The sequence below is a fragment of the Rattus norvegicus genome, chromosome 20, assembly GCF_036323735.1.
Source record: "Rattus norvegicus strain BN/NHsdMcwi chromosome 20, GRCr8, whole genome shotgun sequence".
In the NCBI taxonomy this organism is placed as follows: Eukaryota; Metazoa; Chordata; class Mammalia; order Rodentia; family Muridae; genus Rattus; species Rattus norvegicus.
The window spans coordinates 42375769-42391542 of NC_086038.1; the positions used below are offsets into that span (position 1 = coordinate 42375769).

The 15774-nt window shown below is 42.8% G+C and overlaps 1 protein-coding gene across 14 annotated transcripts in view; it reads left to right on the plus strand.

Annotated features, from left to right (window-relative positions):
• LOC134483819 (GATOR2 complex protein MIOS-like) overlaps window positions 1-15774 on the plus strand; it is an 80620-nt gene that overhangs the window by 19322 nt on the left and 45524 nt on the right. The window lies entirely within an intron of this gene.

Genomic DNA, 15774 nt, shown 5'->3' on the forward strand with positions numbered 1-15774 from the left:
CCCTTCCCTTCCCTTCCCTTCCCTTCCCTTCCCTTCCCTTCCCTTCTCTTCTTTTCTAGGTTAGCCTACCCTATTCTAAGGTAACCATGTGACTGGTCACCAGGTCCTCAGTCTCATGTGACCGCCTTCCTCTCTCTGGGCAAAACTTCTCTCTTTCTCTGCCAGATGTCCCACTTTCTAATCCTACCTCAGTTTATGAACCTTCCAAACATTGCCCAAAAGATTCCCTCTACGCCCACCCCCTCTCCCTAGCCCCCAAAGTACTGAGAATACAGGTGTGCTCCGCAGTGCCTGGCCCTCACTTCAGTTCCCTGGATTCTCATCTTGAATTGACTCCCCACTGGAGTTCAAATCCCAGTTTAATGTTGCCATTTTAAAATTGCCATCCACTGCTACTACCTCTGCTGTCATTGGCATCACTGTGGTTATTTCTAAGACCAAGTGTCACAGTGTGGACGAGGCTGTCTTTGAACTCTCGATCTTTCTGCCTTAAGCCTCCTCTTCCCTCAGTATGAACTGAGATCACAGGCATGCGTCAAACACACCCACTGATTTCAGTTAAGAAGGAGGTAGATGGAGTAGTCACACAGAAACATTTGTTATTTCTCGGTTCTGATAGGCCCCTCCTAAGAAATTTCTCACAGTGCCAGAGAAAAATAATGTAGTAACCATAATTCACCGCATGGCATCAGAGCCATGGAAATGCTCCGTGTATTTGCTCTGCAATTACATTGGGTGCCTGACTTCTTGAGACCTTTGCCCTCTAGTCTTAGAAATGTTAAAGACAGGTGGAGGAAGGGAGATAGGGAGAACTCCCAGACAGCTGTTCTTGGACAATTTGTCATGATTCCAGGTCATGACACCAGTTAGCGCCTGCCTTCTCACGCTGAGTGGAAGAAAGAGAGAAGGTTGTTTACGTTAAGTTGGTAAAAACTTATTTCTTAGCCCTATGAATAGAAAACCCCCAAAGCTAGTTGCATGAAAATGAAACTTGGCTGTCTTTCTCTTTAAACCCTTCCCCTGAGGGCTCCCGGAAGTGGTTGTATCAACTAGAAAAGGTAAACGAGGTACTGAGAGGCCCTAGGATGGGTCACTTTCTTAGTCAAAGTTCTATTGGTGTGAAGAAACGCCATGACCACAGGAACTCTTACAAAAGAAAACATTTAATTGAGGCTGGCTTATAGCTCAGAGGTTTAGTCTAGTGTCGTCATGGTTGTAAGTATGGCGTCATGCAGGCAGACAAGGTACTGGAGGGTAGCTGAGAGTTCTTCATCTGAATCCACAGGCAGCAGGAAGAGAGAGTGAAATATTGGGCCTGGCTTAAGCATTTGAAACCTCAAAGTGACATACTTTCTCTAATGAGTCTACACCCACACCAACAAGGCCCCATATCCTAATGCTGGTGACCAAGCATTCAAATCCATGAACCTATGGGGGCCATCCCTGGTCAAACTACCACAGTCCTGCTGGTGGAGCCTTGGGTCTTCAAAGTCTTCAAAGTGCCCTTGGCACCTACAATAAAAGAAAGCTTAGTGACCCCTCATGTTGCCATTCTCCATGACTTCCTGATGGGAGCAGGGTCAATGTACACTAAGGGTGATGCAGGCTCTATCAGGAAATGGCCCAGTTTGAACACCTACAGGGACCATGATGAGATGAGCTCCTTGTTGTCTCTCAGCCCTGGACCTTTCACTAAGATCAAGAGAGTTAGAGCAGGTGATTGTTTTTGAGTTGATGTCCTTTTCTGCATCAAGGTTGGCCTTGAATCCCCTATGTAGCTGGGCGACCTGATCCCATGACTCCTCCTACTTCTACCTTCTGAGTGCTGGGATCACAGGCATGTGCTGTCATGGCCAGCTCTGATTCTTACACTCAGTTGTTGTGTTTATCTCCTAGGTCTGCCATAATTAAGTGCCAGAGTGTGGGCAGCTTAGTCAATAGCTTTAAAGTTCTGGGAGCTGAAGTCCCAGTGAAGGTGTTGTTCAACAGGTTTGGTTCTTTCCTTTGCCTCCAGGGCAAGATTTGTTCTAGGCTTCTGTCCTGGCTTATAGTTGACCATCTTCTCTTCATTCTCTATTCATATCTGGGCTCAAAATGTCCTTATTGCAAGGATACCAGTCACAGTGGGGTAAAGCTTACATAAATAACCTTACTTTAATCTGATAATCGATATAAAAACTATCTTCAAACATTCCGAAGGGAGTGGATGACGTTGGGTTGGCTTTGGGGGAGGGAATATGATTCAGTTCTGAACAGGGATCTTCAGGCATTTCTTTGTATTAGATCTGCTTAGGCAAACATTCAAATTGTCTGAGGTATCATCGTAAATTCTAGATTTTCCCAAAAGAGAATAGTCTAGCTATTTATTACTTCCAAGACACTGAAAGGGCAGTCCTCAAGGCAGTTTGTTAGAAGGGCCACAGAAATCTTATCTGAAACACACTTTTCTTCTTAGAAAAGGCTAGAGGGTGGTCATGGCCTTCCTCCTGGGAGAAATCACGGAGAGCAGGAACGAGCAGTTGCCAGGACTCAAGTCGAGCAGTCTTCATTGTGACAAATCCATCAGGGTTGGTGGAGACTGCAGGAGGAAGGGAGGGGCTGAAGGCTAGGTGCAGTTTCTTATTCTGGGCAGGGGACAGGCCTGTCTCAACAGACACTTGCCCTTTCTACCCCACCTTCAACACACAGAGCCAAGCAACTGCTAGCTGTGGAGTCCACTGCTCCCTGACATGCCCACGCTGCATCTCAGCAGTTCAATTGCCGGGTGCTCACAGGGTGTTATTTACTCTACGGCACTGGCACGTTATTTGTGTTTATAAAGGATCTGCTGGCTTTTCCTTCCAGCTTCAGTGGGGATAATTGAAATTAGAAAAAAAAAGGATCAAGACAAAAGGAGCCAAGTTAAAGTCTGAAATTCTCATCCCATCTAAAACATGCTCTCTCTGGTGTTGGTGAATGAATTCTCTAGTGCTTCTTCAAACAAAGAACGAACGAACAATCAATCAATCAATCAATCAATCAATCAATCAATCAGGGAATGCCTTTTAATTACCAAGGAGTTGTCCACAGTCAACTCTAAAATTTGATGGCTCTTTTTGTTCTTCTTCTTAGAAACAGGGTCTTAGGCAGCCCAGACTGGCCTTCAGCTTGCTTCCTAGCTGATGACAGGGAACTCCTGACCTTTTCTCTTTAGCCTTCACAAGTGCTTGGATTGTAGGAGTGTGCCACGAAAACCAGTTTGATGGCTTTATTATCATTATTTCCCTGTTCATCGCTGCATCTTGTATCTGCACCATCATAAATGAATGAAAACAGTTAAACATGCAATTATAATTAAAAAGGGAAGCAGAAAATGTAAAGCTGTTTGGCTTGTACACTTTCAATTTTTAAGAGGTCATATAAAAATCTGCTTAAAAATTAGGGCCTAACATAACACCCTACTTTCCCTCCACAAGATCATGTTATTCTTATTTAGCACTCCTCCCCCCAACTCCCCTTTTAAAGACAGAGTCTCCTATATCCTAGGTTAGCCTTGAACTTACTAATGTAGCCAAAGCTGGTCTTGAAGTTCTGATTCTCTTGCTTCCATCCCTTATGCTGAGTTTATAGGTGAGCCGCCATGCCTTGGTTGGGGTCAAGGTGAAGTGAGGGTGGGACCGTGTTTGTGAGTGACAGGTAAGCACTGTACAAAAGGAGCTCATCTCTACCCTAAACTGAGCTCATCTCCTACCCTCTCCCAACTTACTTCAACCTCTGACTTAAATTTAGTCATTAGATTCTGATTTGGCTTGATCTACCTTTTTTTTTTTTTTTTTTTTTTTGCTTTTCTTTTCTTTTTTTTTTTAATTTATTTAATACGTAATAATGATTCTTTGGTTTCCAGGCAAACATCTTCCTCCCCCTTCCCCTTCCTTATGGGTGTTCCCCTCCCAACCATCCCCCCATTGCCGCCCTCCCCCCAACAGTCTAGTTCACTGGGGGTTCAGTCTTAGCAGGACCCAGGGCTTCCCCTTCCACTGGTGCTCTTACTAGGATATTCATTGCTACCTATGAGGTCAGAGTCCAGGGTCAGTCCATGCATAGTCTTTAGGTAGTGGCTTAGTCCCTGGAAGCTCTGGTTGCTTGGCATTGTTGTACATATGGGGTCTCGAGCCCCTTCAAGCTCTTCCAGTTCTTTCTCTGATTCCTTCAACGGGGATCCTATTCTCAGTTTAGTGGTTTGCTGCTGGCATTCGCCTCTGTATTTGCTGTATTCTGGCTGTGTCTCTCAGGAGCGATCTACATCCGGCTCCTGTCGGTCTGCACTTCTTTGCTTCATCCATCTTGTCTAATTGGGTGGCTGTATATGTATGGGCCACATGTGGGGCAGGCTCTGAATGGGTGTTCCTTCAGTCTCTGTTTTAATCTTTGCCTCTCTCTTCCCTGCCAAGGGTATTCTTGTTCCCCTTTTAGAGAAGGAGTGAAGCATTCACATTTTGATCATCCATCTTGAGTTTCATTTGTTCTAGGCATCTAGGGTAATTCAAGCATTTGGGCTAATAGCCACTTATCAGTGAGTGCATACCATGTATGTCTTTCTGTGTTTGGGTTAGCTCACTCAGGATATTTTCCAGTTCCAACCATTTGCCTACGAATTTCATAAAGCCGTTGTTTTTGATAGCTGAGTAATATTCCATTGTGTAGATGTACCACATTTTCTGTATCCATTCCTCTGTTGAAGGGCATCTGGGTTCTTTCCAGCTTCTGGCTATTATAAATAAGGCTGCAATGAACATAGTGGAGCACGTGTCTTTTTTATATGTTGGGGCATCTTTTGGGTATATGCCCAAGAGAGGTATAGCTGGATCCTCAGGCAGTTCAATGTCCAATTTTCTGAGGAACCTCCAGATTGATTTCCAGAATGGTTGTACCAGTTTGCAATCCCACCAACAATGGAGGAGTGTTCCTCTTTCTCCGCATCCTCGCCAGCATCTGTTGTCCCCTGAGTTTTTGATCTTAGCCATTCTCACTGGTGTGAGGTGAAATCTCAGGGTTCTTTTGATTTGCATTTCCCTTATGACTAAAGATGTTGAACATTTCTTTAGGTGTTTCTCAGCCATTCGGCATTCCTCAGCTGTGAATTCTTTGTTCAGCTCTGAACCCCATTTTTTAATAGGGTTATTTGTCTCCCTGCGGTCTAACTTCTTGAGTTCTTTGTATATTTTGGATATAAGGCCTCTATCTGTTGTAGGATTGGTAAAGATCTTTTCTCAACCTGTTGGTTGCCGATTTGTCCTAACCACAGTGTCCTTTGCCTTACAGAAGCTTTGCAGTTTTATGAGATCCCATTTGTCGATTCTTGATCTTAGAGCGTAAGCCATTGGTGTTTTGTTCAGGAAATTTTTTCCAGTGCCCATGTGTTCCAGATGCTTCCCTAGTTTTTCTTCTATTAGTTTGAGTGTATCAGGTTTGATGTGGAGGTCCTTGATCCACTTGGACTTAAGCTTTGTACAGGGTGATAAGCATGGATCAATCTGCATTCTTCTACATGTTGACCTCCAGTTGAACCAGCACCATTTGCTGAAAATGCTATCTTTTTTCCATTGGATGGTTTTGGCTCCTTTGTCAAAAATCAAGTGACCATAGGTGTCTGGGTTCATTTCTGGGTCTTCAATTCTATTCCATTGGTCTATCTGTCTGTCTCTGTACCAATACCATGCAGTTTTTATCACTATTGCTCTGTAATACTGCTTGAGTTAAGGGATAGTGATTCCCCCTGAAGTCCTTTCATTGTTGAGGATAGTTTTAGCTATCCTGGGTTTTTTGTTATTCCAGATGAATTTGCAAATTGTTCTGTCTAACTCTTTGAAGAACTGGATTGGTATTTTGATGGGGATTGCATTGAATCTGTAGATCGCTTTTGGTAAAATGGCCATTTTTACTATATTAATCCTGCCAATCCATGAGCATGGGAGATCTTTCCATCTTCTGAGGTCTTCTTCAGTTTCTTTCTTCAGTGTCTTGAAGTTCTTATTGTACAGATCTTTTACTTGCTTGGTTAAAGTCACACCGAGGTACTTTATATTATTTGGGTCTATTATGAAGGGTGTCGTTTCCCTAATTTCTTTATCGGCTTGTTTCTCTTTTGTGTAGAGGAAGGCTACTGATGTATTTGAGTTAATTTTATACCCAGCCACTTTGCTGAAGTTGTTTATCAGCTTTAGTAGTTCTCTGGTGGAACTTTTGGGATCACTTAAAAAACTATCATATCATCTGCAAATAGTGAGATTTTGACTTCTTCTTTTCCGATCTGTATCCCCTTGACCTCCTTTTGTTGTCTGATTGCTCTGGCTAGAAATTCAAGAACTATATTGAATAAGTAGGGAGAGAGTGGGCAGCCTTGTCTAGTCCCTGATTTTAGTGGGATTGCTTCAAGTTTCTCTCCATTTAGTTTAATGTTAGCAACTGGTTTGCTGTATATGGCTTTTACTATGTTTAGGTATGGGCCTTGAATTCCTATTCTTTCCAGGACTTTTATCATGAAGGGGTGTTGAATTTTGTCAAATGCTTTCTCAGCATCTAATGAAATGATCATGTGGTTTTGTTCTTTCAGTTTGTTTATATGATGGATCACGTTGATGGTTTTCCGTATATTAAACCATCCCTGCATGCCTGGGATGAAGCCTACTTGATCATGGTGGATGATTGTTTTGATGTGCTCTTGGATTCGGTTTGCCAGAATTTTATTGAGTATTTTTGCGTCGATATTCATAAGGGAAATTGGTCTGAAGTTCTCTTTCTTTGTTGTGTCTTTGTGTGGTTTAGGTATAAGAGTAATTGTGGCTTCATAGAAGGAATTCGGGAGTGATCCATCTGTTTCAATTTTGTGGAATAGTTTGGATAATATTGGTATGAGGTCTTCTATGAAGGTTTGATGGAATTCTGCACTAAACCCGTCTGGACCTGGGCTCTTTTTGGTTGGGAGACTTTTAATGACTGCTTCTATTTCCTTAGGAGTTATGGGGTTGTTTAACTGGTTTATCTGTTCCTGATTTAACTTCGGTACCTGATATTTGTCTAGGAAATTGTCCATTTCCTGAAGATTTTCAAGTTTTGTTGAATATAGGCTTTCATAGTAAGATCTGATGATTTTTTGAATTTCCTCTGAATCTGTAGTTATGTCTCCCTTTTCATTTCTGATTTTGTTAATTTGGACACACTCTCTGGGTCCTCTCGTTAGTCTGGCTAAGGGTTTATCTATCTTGTTGATTTTCTCAAAGAACCAACTTTTGGTTCTGTTGATTCTTTCTATGGTCCTTTTTGTTTCTACTTGGTTGATTTCAGCTCTGAGTTTGATTATTTCCTGCCTTCTACTCCTCCTGGGTGTATTTGCTTCTTTTTGCTCTAGAGCTTTTAGGTGTGCTGTCAAGCTGCTGACATATGCTCTTTCCTGTTTTTTTCTGCAGGCACTCAGCGCTATGAGTTTTCCTCTTAGCACAGCTTTCATTGTGTCCCATAAGTTTGGGTATGTTGTACCTTCATTTTCATTAAATTCTAAAAAGTTTTTAATTTCTTTCTTTATTTCTTCCTTGACCAGGTTATCATTGAGTAGAGCATTGTTCAATTTCCACGTATATGTGGGCATTCTACCCTTATTGTTATTGAAGACCAGTTTTAGGCCGTGGTGGTCTGATAGCACACATGGGATTATTTCTATCTTTCTGTACCTGTTGAGGCCCGTTTTTTGACCAACTATATGGTCAATTTTGGAGAAAGTACCATGAGGAGCTGAGAAGAAGGTATATCCTTTTGCTTTATGATAAAATGTTCTATAAATATCCGTTAAGTCCATTTGGCTCATGACTTCTCTTAGTCTGTCTACGTCTCTGTGTAATTTCTGTTTCCATGATCTGTCCATTGATGAGAGTGGGGTGTTGAAATCTCCCACTGTTCTTTTGTGAGGTGCAATGTGTGTTTTGAGCTTTAGTAAGGTTTCTTTTACGTATGTAGGTGCCCTTGTATTTGGGGCATAGATATTTAGTATTGAGAGTTCATCTTGGTCGGTTTTTCCTTTGATGAATATGAAGTGTCCTTCCTTATCTTTTTTGATGACTTTTAGTTGGAAATTGATTTTATTTGATATTAGAATGGCTACTCCAGCTTGCTTCTTCTGACCATTTGCTTGGAAAGTTGTTTTCCAGCCTTTCACCCTGAGGTAGTGTCTGTCTTTGTCTCTGAGGTGTGTTTCCTGTAGGCAGCAGAATGCAGGGTCCTCGTTGCGTATCCAGTTTGTTAATCTATGTCTTTTTATTGGGGAGTTGAGGCCATTGATGTTGAGAGATATTAAGGAATAGTGATTATTGCTTCCTGTTATATTTATATTTGGATGTGAGGTTATGTTTGTGTGCTTTCATTCTCTTTGTTTTGTTGCCAAGACGATTAGTTTCTTGCTTCTTCTAGGGTATAGCTTGCCTCCTTATGTTGGGCTTTACCCTTTATTATCCTTTGTAGTGCTGGATTTGTAGAAAGATATTGTGTAAATTTGGTTTTGTCATGGAATATCTTGGTTTCTCCTTCTATGTTAATTGAGAGTTTTGCAGGATACAGTAACCTGGGCTGGCATTTGTGTTCTCTTAGGGTCTGTATGACATCTGTCCAGGATCTTCTGGCCTTCATAGTTTCTGGCGAAAAGTCTGGTGTGATTCTGATAGGTCTGCCTTTATATGTTACTTGACCTTTTTCCCTTACTGCTTTTAATATTCTTTCTTTATTTTTTGCGTTTGGTGTTTTGACTATTATGTGACGGGAGGTGTTTCTTTTCTGGTCCAATCTATTTGGAGTTCTGTAGGCTTTTTGTATGCCTATGGGTATCTCTTTTTTTAGGTTAGGGAAGTTTTCTTCTATGATTTTGTTGAAGATATTTACTGGTCCTTTGAGCTGGGAGTCTTCACTCTCTTCTATACCTATTATCCTTAGGTTTGATCTTCTCATTGAGTCCTGGATTTCCTGTATGTTTTGGACCAGTAGCTTTTTCTGCTTTACATTATCTTTGACAGTTGAGTCAATGATTTCTAGGGAATCTTCTGCTCCTGAGATTCTCTCTTCCATCCCTTGTATTCTGTTGGTGAGGCTTCTATCTACAGCTCCTTGTCTCTTCTTTTGATTTTCTATATCCAGGGTTGTTTCCATGTGTTCTTTCTTGATTGCTTCTATTTCCATTTTTAATTCCTTCAACTGTTTGATTGTGTTTTCCTGGAATTCTTTCAGCCATTTTTGCGATTCTTCTCTGTAGGCTTCTACTTGTTCTCTAAAGGAGTTCTTCACGTCTTTCTTGAAGTCCTCCAGCATCATGATCAAATATGATTTTGAAACTAGATCTTGCTTTTCTGGTGTGTTTGGATATTCCATGTTTATTTTGGTGGGAGAATTGGGCTCCGATGATGCCATGTAGTCTTGGTTTCTGTTGCTTGGGTTCCTGCGCTTGCCTCCTGCCATCAGATTATCTCTAGTGTTACTTTGTTCTGCTATTTCTGACAGTAGCTAGACTGTCCTATAAGCCTGTGTGTCAGGAGTGCTGTAGACCTGTTTTCCTGTTTTCTTTCATCCAGTTATGGGGACAGAGTGTTCTGCTTTCGGGCTTGTAGTTTTTCCTCTCTACAGGTCTTTAGCTGTTCCTGTGGGCCTGTGTCTTGAGTTCACCAGGCAGGTCACTTGCAGGGGAAAAGTTGGTCCTACCTGAGGTTCCAAGGATCAAGTGTGCTCGTGGGGTACTGCCTAAGTCCTCTCTGCGGCGGCAGCAACCGAGGAGATCTGCGCTGCTCTTTCCGGGAGCCTCCGTGCTCCAGGGTTCCAGATGGCGTTTGGTGTTTTCCTCTGGCGTCTGGATGTGCGCAGAGTGCAGTCTCTTCTGGTTTCCCAGGCGTGTCTGCCTCTCTGTAGGTTTAGCTCTCCCTCCCACGGGATTTGGGTGCAGAGAACTGTTTATCCGGTCTGTTTCCTTCAGGTTCCGGCGGTGTCTCAGGCGCAGGGGTCCTGCCGCTCCTGGGCCCTCCCCTACGGGGACCCATAGGCCTTATACAGTTTCCTCTTGGTCCAGGGATGTGGGCAGGGGTGGGCAGTGTTGGTGGTCTCCTCCGCTCTGCAGCCTCAGGAGTGCCCACCTGACCAGGCGGTGAGGTCTCTCTCCCACGGGGTTTGGGAGCAGAGAGCTGCTGCGGGCCGGGATCCGCAGGTTGATCTACCTTTTATTAGCTTGTTTTTATACTGCTGTTGGCTTAGGAAACGTTTTCTCTTTTTTCAACGACATTTTTTTTCATTTTTTTATCTTTATTAACTTGAGTATTTCTTATTTACATTTCGATTGTTATTCCCTTTCCCCTCTCCTTCTATATGGGTGTTCCCCTCCCCATCCTCCCCCCATTACCTCCCTTCCCCCAACAATCACGTTCACTGGGGGTTCAGTCTTGGCAGGACCAAGGGCTTCCTTTTCCACTGGTGCTCTTACTAGGATATTCACTGCTACCTATGAGGTTGGAGCCCAGGGTCAGTCCATGTATAGTCTGTAGGTAGTTGCTCTATCCCTGGAAGCTCTGGTTGGTTGGCATTGTTGTTCATATGGGGTCTCGAGCCCCTTCAAGCTCTTCCAGTTCTTTCTCTGATCCTTTAACGGGGGTTCCGTTCTCAGTTCAGTGGTTTGCTGCTGGTATTCATCTATGTATTTGCTGTATTCAGGCCGGTTCCTGTCTGCCTGCTCTTCTTTGCTTCATCCATCTTATCTAATTGGGTGACTGTATATGTATGGGCCACATGTGGGGCAGGCTCTGAATGGGTGTTCCTTCTGCCTGTGTTCTAAACTTTGCTTCCCTATTCCCTTCCAAGGATATTCTTGTTCCCCTTTTAAAGAAGGAGTGAAGCATTCACATTTTGATCATCCGTCTTGAGTTTCATTTGTTCTAGGCATCTAGGGTAATTCAAGCATTTGGGCTAATAGCCACTTATCAATGAGTGCATACCATGTGTGTTTTTCTGTGATTGGGTTAGCTCACTCAGGATGATATTTTCCAGTTCCAACCATTTGCCTATGAATTTCATAAAGTCATTTTTTTTTGATGCTGAGTAATATTCCATTGTGTAGATGTACCACATTTTCTGTATCCATTCCTCTGTTGAAGGGCATCTAGGTTCTTTCCAGCTTCTGGCTATTATAAATAAGGCTGCGATGAACATGGTGGGGCACGTGTCGTTGTTATATTCAACGACAATTTTCTTGTTTTACTTTATTATGTTTCATAGAGAAGATAGCTTGACAGTCACGCATCCAGCAGCTTTCCCATGTGAGTTACTCCACCTGGGGCCTGTAGAGCTATGTGGCTTCGTGGCCTCCCTGGCCTTCATCTGATACATATTCTAAGCTCCTTGGGACAATGATTTACATTTGTCATGTATTCCTGACCAGACTGAGAGGTTCCAGGGAGTATACAAACTGGTGAGATCTGGTTCTGAGTCTGAAGTCAGCCATGGTGCATTGTAGGTCACATTCTTTAGGGAGGGTATACACCCTTGACTCTCTAGGAAGGGCAGGGTGTACACATTTCACATAGAGGGAGTTAAGGAAGCATCATATATAAACTGAGGGAATGTGGAAGTCAGTTTAAAGGAGAATCAAACAACCCCAAGCCTCCTACATGGGACTACCAATGAAGGCCAATGATGAGTCCCAGGCCAACTCCAGCCCTGGGAAAGAGCTGTATTATCAGAGATGTACCACACACATGAACTAGAAAAGCAGCCAGTCATTTGGAGCTAATCTCAGATTTGCTGAAGCCTGCACAAGATAATCTCTTCCTTGGTTTGGGAGTGTCAACAGAGGTTTGAAAAACATGAGGCATGGTGGGAGTGATGGGTCACACCTTTAATCCAAGCACTGGGGAGGTAGAGGCAGTTGGATCTCTGTGAGTTTGAGGCCAGCCTGGTCTACATGGTGAGTTCCAGGAAAGCTAGGGATATATAGAGAGACCCTGTCCCAAAGGAAAAAAGAAGGGAGGGAGGGAAAAGAGAGGGAGGAAGAGAGAAGAGAGAAGAGAGAAGAGAGGAGAGAGAGAGAGAGAGAGAGAGAGAGAGAGAGAGAGAGAGAGAGACTGATACATGGCCCTGCATGGAAGCTGCTTGCATTGCTCTTGGCTTTGAATGAACTATTTTGTGGCTCTCTACTGTTTCAGAGGTCCTTGCCATGTCTTGTTTGAGAGTGGGAGTGACAAATTAGAAGCAAGAATGGAGAGGGTTCTTCTGGGTACTTTCTCACAGGCTCTATTATGTTATCTGCAGATCTGCCAAAAGCCTTAGAACGTATCTGGGGTCTGATATTTATAAATATCCAAAGAAGATCACTATATTCCTCCTCAATAAAGAAGTAAATAAATAAATAAGCAAATAAATCAAGTAGAGTGTACACACCTGTAACCCCAGCACTTGGCTAGCTAAGGCAGAATGAGTTTAAGGCCAGGCTAAGCTATGTAGCAAAACCCTATCTCTAGATAAATAAACAAAAAAGTTACAGAGGTTTGGACTATGGTGACAAAAATCTTTAAGCCTAACACTCTGGAGGCAGAAGCAGGTAGGTCTCTGTGAGTTCGGGGCCAGCCTGGTCTATTGATGAGTTCTAAGGCAGTCAGGGATATATAGAGAATCCCTGTCTCAATACATCCCCCTACACCATGTCACAAAAAATAACACAATTGAGGAGAAAAATTTAGAAGACTAAAGAGTCAAGAAAATTTAAACACAATACTGTTTATGAGAAGATGTAAGTCCTGTCAATAGTGTTGCTCATGGGATCAGTGGCTTCTGGGAACCCACTTTGTGATTACTGCCTTTAGGCTGTGGCTGGGCCACCCTTGGGAGCTGCTGGGTGAAATGTGGCTCCCTGTGAAATCCCCATCACCCAAAGGAGCCTGGGATAAAAGAGCAGCCAGATCCAAGCTCTGGTGCCAAGGCAGAGCTGAGTGGTATGTTTGCCTGAGCGACAGTCTCCCCTGGAGGGGTCACGCTAAAGGAATGGAGCGGTAGGCTGTATGCATATGTGTGTGTGTGTGTGAGGGGTGTCACCTGGGCTGCTCAGGCAGTAGACAAGTTAGTGACCTTGATGGGAGGGTATTCATAGCTTCTGCAGAGGTCTGTCTCCTGAGGAACACAGGGTACAAGAGGTCATAAAGATGCAAAACCAGGAGTGACAGTGTTGTTCTGCCATCCTACAAGCATTCCGAAGTGATAGGGTGAGATGAGATTCAAGAGAGTTTGGCAAATCTCCAGGATGCCACCGCATGGGGGCTTTAGGACACATTTCAAGTGAAGTGTAATAAGAGAACTTAAAACCCAGCATGCCCAGAGTGCCATGGGAAAACAAAGTTTTGGATTGTCCTGTAAAGGGTGAGAAGTGAGCTTGCGTATCTTGAACAACAGGATGAGTATATTTTAGTGCTAAAGTTAAGTAGGGATTAAAGATAACAGAAACCTAGATTTAGTCTCTTGCCTGTTGGTTGGCTTCATATGAATCCTACTGGGTTTGTTTTTATTTGTTTATTTTTTGTCACTTTGAAAAAGGCTGAGGGTCCTTTGGGAAGAATATATATTATCATTCCTTTGAAAATCTTGATGAGTTGGGCACAGAGCTTAGTGCTTGACTAGCACATGTAGAGCCCCAGGTTTGGTCCCCAACAGGGCAAAAGCAAGTCCTTGAGACTTTGAAATGTTACGTAGGATTAGCATTTCTCAATGCTTTGGACTCGGTGACATAGGTAATTGGAGGAACATCAAATTTGTCACAAAGTAGGACAGTTTTCCTTGTAATTAGGGTTACTTTTGTCATGTCAACTGTTTTGAGCTTTCCATTTCCTGTTGGTTTTAGTTATTTGTTGTGACAGGCATCACTATAGAGCCCCAGCTCTAATAATCAGAAGCTGATTAAAAAAGCTGGATCTGAACTTTAAGGCCAGTGCCCGGTTCTCCTGCTTCCTCAGCTGTCACCCTCAGCTCCCAAACAGCTGGGCTTCATGGGTTGCCTAGAAGTTATTTTCTACAGAGTGGACGACCAAGGCATTAGTTTTACATTGTGTCCTTGAAGTGGAGCAATTGTCATCTAAAATTCTCAAGTTTGACCATTTGGGTTAAGAGAAAAGCCACTTACCTCAAGTTATCTAATCAACGTGATCAAAATTGGGAACTCTTTAGACGTGTTTAGTAGTGCATACCTGTAATTCAAACACTTGGGAGGCTGAGCTATAAGGACTGGGGTTTCAAGCTAGCCTGGACCACATAGTGAGACTATCTCAAACAAAGAGCAAATAAGGGTTGATAAGATTGCTTAGTGGGTACAGCGCTTGTCACATAAGCCTGACAGTCTGAGTCCCATGCCTGGAAACCATGATAGAAAGAGAGAACTGACTACCAAATGTTGTCCTCTGATCTCCACATAGAGTAGTAACACACATACACACACACACACACAGAGAGAGAGAGAGAGAGAGAGAGAGAGAGAGAGAGAGAGAGACAGAGACAGAGACAGAGACAGAGAGACAGAGAGAACAAAACCTCCAATACACTGGATTTTAAAGATGCGTCACGAAGAATAGTTTTTAAATTTACATTCTATTTTTTGTGTAAGAGTGCACACAGGCACAGTGGTGAACATCAAGTTGCTTTTTTTATAGTACAACGTTGGTTCCAGTAGTTACTCTTTTAGCCATTGCATACCATCAATATTCCCGTTACCAAACAAAACCAACATTTGCTAGTATCTTGTCTGTTCAGCTGTCAATAGTACTATTGATCACTCTGCCCTTGGCTTCTGTGTTTGAATTCAGAGTTTGCTAACCTCTTACCCTCTGTGTGTTCCACTGTCTTTTTAACCTTTCTCAAAGCTTGTCTAATTTGGTCATTGCTATTGTTTGTTTGCACATTTTTCAAGACAAAGTCTCATCGTGTAGCCAGAAACTTAGCCCCTCTCAACCCGCTCCCCAGTGCTGTGATTATATGCCTGTGCCAAAATCTACTTTTTATTCTGATTTGCTGCCTTAGGGCCAGCGAGATGGCACAGTGGATAGGGGTGCTTAGTGCTGAATCTGACAAGTTGAGTTGGGTCCCTGGGACCTACATTGTAGAAGAGTAAGAGAACTGACTTCTGTTAGCTATATTCTGACCTCTGTATACATGTCATAGCACACCTACGTAAATTTACATAAATAGGTAAATAAATGTAATAAGTAAACAAACTAAAACTCTGCCTAACTATGTCATGACATCGTTATGAAGATTAAATTAGTTTATGGGCATATGAATTGACTACATTGCATGGTAGTTGGAAAATATTCTGAGTTTTGTAGTCTTATTTTTCCCCCTAATTTCTTCAGCTTGAGCTTGCAATCATCCTAGGCTTTTTCTCCCCTTTATGACAAAACTCACTGAATTTCACAGAATGCCTTTGTGATGGTTATTCCCAGTTGTCAACTGGACTCTATCTGTAATGAACTACAATCCAGAAATGGAGGACACACTTGTGATCTAGATCTTGAAGCTGGAAGACACAGGTTTTTGATCTGGATCTTGAAGTGAGACGACACAAGATTTTGCTCCTGATCTTGAGGTAGAGTGTTCATGAAAAGCTTAGGATTATGCCAAGAGATACATGCCTGTAATCCCAGGAGACAGAGGCAAGCAGATCTCTGAGTTCAAGGCCAGCCTCGGACAGAGCAAGTTCCAAGTAAAGAGGAGCCTAGGTCTAAGCACAGTGGTACACACCTT